Source organism: Biomphalaria glabrata, chromosome 7, assembly GCF_947242115.1.
Source record: "Biomphalaria glabrata chromosome 7, xgBioGlab47.1, whole genome shotgun sequence".
NCBI lineage: Eukaryota > Metazoa > Mollusca > Gastropoda > Planorbidae > Biomphalaria > Biomphalaria glabrata.
This window is the reverse complement of record NC_074717.1, coordinates 11,462,622-11,468,456: the sequence shown is the minus strand read 5'-3', so window position 1 is coordinate 11,468,456 and position 5,835 is coordinate 11,462,622.

The window sequence follows — 5,835 nt, the reverse complement described above, 5'->3', positions numbered from 1 at the left end:
TTCATATACATTATGATAAGCTTAAACGTACACATCTCTACAAGCTGTATGTACATTCACGCAGTAGTAATAGTGGCTAACTCTTAAGTACAAGTTGTACACAAGAGAGAGAACAATAATGGTAGACTAATTTAGTACAAGATGGACTTACAAAGTCTTTTGTATTTTTGTTGCCTTCTTGGCTACCAGCTTTCATTTATTTCCTAGAGCAAAAAAAAAAAGTTCAAAAAAAAAATTGATAATGAGAATATCTGAAAATATCTTTAAAATCAGACGATGGTTTATAAACAAATTATTATAGAAACATTTGTGGAAAGAAAATAAAGGGCGTTACCGGTATGGAGTTTAGTTGTTTTTATATCACCTCTGAACATTGGAAATACGCCACAGACGACCAAGTTTTGGTAACCGAATAAATTTTTTCATGGGCCATCAAGTTCTTCTATTACAGTCTATCTAACGCGCAAAAAATTATTTATTTATTCAGCTCGTTACTGAAAAAAAAAATTCCCGATGAAAGCGTGTTCAGAATAGTTCAATTAAATCTCCCCACATAGATATTTTGAAAAATTATAATGGTAAAATCAGGGTTTTCACTGTGTTGCGTTATTAGCATTTTTTTTCTTCCAATGATATACCTAAACTGTCACATTTCTAGGAATATCGTTAGAGCCGGGTTTTGTATATACCTTTCATTGTTTCCAATTTCCAATTCCATTATCTACTCATTAAGAGTTTGCAAGCTAATAAGAGGAAGGAAATTGTAATAAAACAAGTTTATGTTAGATGAAGAGAGTTCTTGTTTGAGAACTGCATAGTGAGTACGCGTAGCGCCTCGGTCGCAGAGAAGCATAAGCACAATCTCATTTACTAACAACCGTAAGATCGCTCTCTGGCCTTGTTGGGGTCCAAGCTTTAGTGTCCGACAGTGTCTTGTTTAGGGTCAAATCACGTCAATTTACGTTTGCTCCGAGAACTTGAATTCTTTGACAATCTTCTGCCTGAGGCAACGGTAGTTTGACCTTTGTCAACTTGATCTGCGAATGTTTTTTTTTTTACTTAATTTTGTTTTTTTTTACTGATATGACCTTTATAAACTTGGTTCAAGTATACAGAGTTCCGAGCTCTTCTTTTTGATTCGCTATACACACACACATTCACACGCACAATTACACATATTGAATGATACTGACACCCATAAATCTATCCACACATATAATGGTCCAAATGCCGAGAGACAAAGAAATAGTATTACGTGTTGATTAGCTACAGCTTGTCTCATTCGACAAATAATAATTATAGTCAAACACTAATTAGCCAAGCCTCTGATCTGCAACAAGATGAGCGATCCAGGTGACTCAAAGTAAAAAATATTTTGTTTTCGATATGATTATCAAGATAGTCCTTAACCAAAATCAACATGTCACTCTTTTTTATTTTGAAAACAAATATCTCCTTCCATTCTGAACCAATCATTTCCAATCATTTCAATTTAATTCTTGGCCAGTGGTAGCGAGGTAAGCAATGCTGACTTAAAATGAACAATCAGAAAATGAAATCTCCCTTGCCTCTACAGTAATTAAGCAGTATGTCTCGCTTCAGTTACAAATACAAACATGTCTTTATACAAACTTGTGGCAATACAAACATCCAATTAAAGACATTCAAAGACATAATACACAGAAAACTGGTTTCTTTGAACAAAAGATTGTTTATATTTTGTTGTAGACCTAATTATCTTTGAATTTTAATTTTTAAAGATTACACAATTATATATTTTTTAGGACAATGAATAGGCAGAATTGACTCCCCCCGTTTCTTAAGAGAAAAAAAATGCTGTATTTATGTGTGAGTTTTAAAATACGTGAAATAAGAATGCATTCCATTATGGTTTCCAATCTTACATACAGACTACGTTTCATCTGTGTTTATCTTGTTCTAAAGGTCATGGTACATTTCTTTCACTCACACAGAAGAGCGCCCCAAACTTTGTTTCTTTATTTACCATTGTCGACTTTTTATTTTATCTGAACGTACTTCTGCTTTTCAATTACGGACCTTTTCGTTTGATGGTTACTTTTACTTGACCTCAGCGTAAACTCTACTTACGTACTATTCACGACCTCAAAATGACCTTTACCCAAGCCACTATTGTATTAAACTATGTTGTCGACGAAAATGTTTATTCCTATTTTGATCAGTCCATCAACATCTGGACGATGCTTTGTCTCTCGTGCTTTGGAGTGGTCACCAACGTCCTCAATGCAGTCGTCTTTATCAGACAGGGGCTCAAAGACAGCGTCAGCATCTCCATGATGGCCATTACTTGCTGGGACCTGGTCAAGTGTTTATCCGGCCTGATCCACCGGATGTACGGCCCACTACAAGCGATATCTCTGTGGGTCTCTCATATCTGGCTCACTTATACGTATCACGCAGAGTTCAATTCCATTTTCGCAGGCTTCGTCAGTTACGCACTCACGGCCTACGTCTCCGTGGAGCGATGTCTGTGCGTGAGCATGCCGTTAAAGGTCAGATCCATCGTCACAGTGAAACTCACTCTTTTCATGGTCGTGGCCATTTCCTTGCTCACTTTCGGCGCCTTCTTCGTTGTTTTCTTCAACTTTGACATCTACTACATGTATTATTCTAAGTTCAACGCCACCGCCCCCATCTTCTTCTACAGTACTTTCTACTATCAAAATCAGCATTTCGCAATACCCTACTACAGTGCCATGGCCATAGTTCTTCCATTCACAAGTTTCATTGTTCTTAGTATTTCCTCATCAATCACAGTCTATTACTTGAGAAAATCTTCCCAATTTATCGGGAAAACCCAATCAGCTTCGGGAATTTCCCAACGTGAACGGAGAGCTTCCAGCATGCTCTTAGTAATCATCGCTATCAAAATTGGGAACTTGTTTCCGAGGATGGTCGTTTACTCAGCGCAGCTGGTCGAGCCTGAATTCTATTCCCTAAGACACTATCATTACTTATTCCTAACAGTGACAAGGTTTCTATTCGTATTGGACTTTGCTAATGCCGCAGTTACGTTTTTCATCTATCTGAAAATGAGCTCCAACTTCAAAGCCACGTTTCTCTCACTTTGTACAAGATGCCTAAGATCCCCGAGCAAAAGTTAAAACTTTTATTTTTCTCTACAAATTATATGACATTGGATAACGGGATAGCAAGTGATCATGTGACGAAGTTTTTATTATTTGACCTATTTAACTTTGTTTAATTACAGTTTAAGTCTAACAGTAGCAGAAGTGCTAATATAACAACCAACAACATGCAGCTGAAATGTCACATTTTCTCAGACACAACTAATGATCTTTGATTAAATTTAAAAAAAAACAACAAGATTATAAGTTTACCACACCTTTTGTTGTTTGCACCCTATTCATCGTAATGCTCACCAAAATAGATTTTGTTCCGTAAATTCTAGTATCACCCCCCACTTCTCAACACATAGTTCTACATACCATCCCCATCTTTTCTTTGGCTTCTCAATTCAATGTAGAAATATTTAGTAAGCTCTGTGTTGTCCCCCCCCCCCTTTTTTCTCCACGAACCGAATTAATCAGCTATTTCATATTTATGGAAAAAGAAAAAAAAAACATCAAACATTTGTAATTAAGCTTTATTTATAGACTCAGGCCATTTTGGGGAAATACTGGCGATTAAATATAAAGTTTGAATAGAAATCTTGCGATGTTTCATGAATAGCCGCGCTCAGACTGCGAGTCTATCAAAACCGTTTCTGAAAGAGTATGTGAAAAAAGAAACTACGCAATATTTCATGCGAATCTGTTCGCTGGTTCTGATAATTGCTTCTGAGATCATTTCTATGAATGAATAAGTGGGTGGTGTTTCGCAAATATATTCAAGTTTATGAAAACCATAATCTAATAGTCCAGTGCGCACCTTTTTCAGTGGAGATTTATAAATCCCATGTTAAAATGAATAGCATATAGTTTTAATGGGCAGAACATAAACGATTTATATAATAATACTACCAATTAAAATGTCTACAAATTTATTTTAACTTACGCAAAGGGAAATAAAAACTAAAAAATTATAAAGTTCTTTTTTAAAGAATCGGTGTTATAGCCCTTTGCATGTATTTTGACCTGACTCCTCTGTGCTTAGAACGTATCATGCATTGCTTAGAGGAAATAATGGTAGGCTTAGAAATCTGGCTACAAGGTCAAGGCAGCCAGAAAATGGACGTGGAGCAAGAGTGACCTTTGGAATGTCTCGTATCTTTTGTCCTGCTCTGCATTGCCAACATTTAACAAAGTTGTTTGTTGGTGTTGTTTTTATACAAATACACTGAAAGCTATAAACACTTAAGAAAAAAAAAAAAAAAAAAAAAAAAAAAAAAAAAAAGAAAATTGAAACTATATCTAATGTTTGGCTTTTAACTAACTTAAGGACTACATAAGACTGTGTTGTGAGTAGAGGTCGGGGTCAGGTTTATTCTAATGTTTTAAATGGAATTGAGGTACTAACAATGGAAGCATGTCTTTGTCATTGTGTGCAATTGTTTTTATCTCTCTCCAAAGTTTGAAAATCTAACAAGTATGTTTCTACTTTTGTGTATAAAAATAGAATTTATAATCGTATCCTCTGATGTTTCAATTTTATTTTTGAATGACTAAAGTGCAGAGCGCATACCACACGAACATGCAGTCAGTGAACAAAACAAGTCATTTTTCTTAGAACCCTTCCAGCCGATAATAATGATAATAATAATAATAATTAATAATAATAATAATAATATTCTTCGAGAACATTTGTTTTACAATTGTGCATTATAAATAATAATAGAGCAAACAATGTGTACGATAAGACAGAAAATAAACATTCATAGCCCAGTTTCTCTTTACCATTATATGTGACAATGGCAAGTTACATACAGAGGTATGCCTAAATGCCTGCTCTGAAAACGATCTGCAGAGCATCGTCAGTGACTTCTCAAGAGCATGCTCAGACTTTGGCCTTACCATCAATACAAACAAGACTGAAGTCTTACATCTACCTGCTCTTGGGAAAGCCTACTCGGATCCAAGCATTACTATAAATGGACAGGATATAAACGCAGTGGACAAATTCACATATCTTGGCAGCACTCCAGAAATGGAAAAATCGATAGTGAAATCGACCTGCGTATCGCCAAGGCTAGTGCATCCTATGGCAGACTGTCTACAAATGTCTGGAACAGACGTGGTATCACCACAAACACCAAGCTAGGGGTCTATAGAGCCGTCATCCTCCCTACATTGCTCTATGCCTCAGAAACATGGACAGTGTACAGTAAACATGCAAAGAAACTAAACCACTTCCACATGACATGTCTGAGAAAAATACTAAATGTCAAATGGCAAGACAAAATACCAGATACAGAAGTCCTTCGAAGAGCGTGTCTGCAAAGCATCCACACAATCCTGATGCAGTCCCAGCTGCGATGGGCAGGTCACGTCTACAGAATGGAAGACCACCGCATCCCAAAACGACTCTTGTATGGCCAACTAAGCGAAGGAAAGCGCTCGAAAGGTGGGCAAAGAAAGCGCTTCAGGGACACCCTCAAAGCTTCTCTGAAGGCGTTCAGCATAGACCCTGGCACCTGGGAGACAGAGGCCCATGACAGAGCATCATGGCTTCGCGCTGTGAAAACTGGCGCACAGGTTGCTGAGGAAAAAAGAACAACGCAGGCAGAAGAAAAACGCCAGAAAAGAAAAGCAAGACAGACGACACTAGCTCCAGCTGGAATAACCTGCCCAGTGTGCGGCCGAACATTCCGGGCTCACATAGGTCTCACCAGCCACA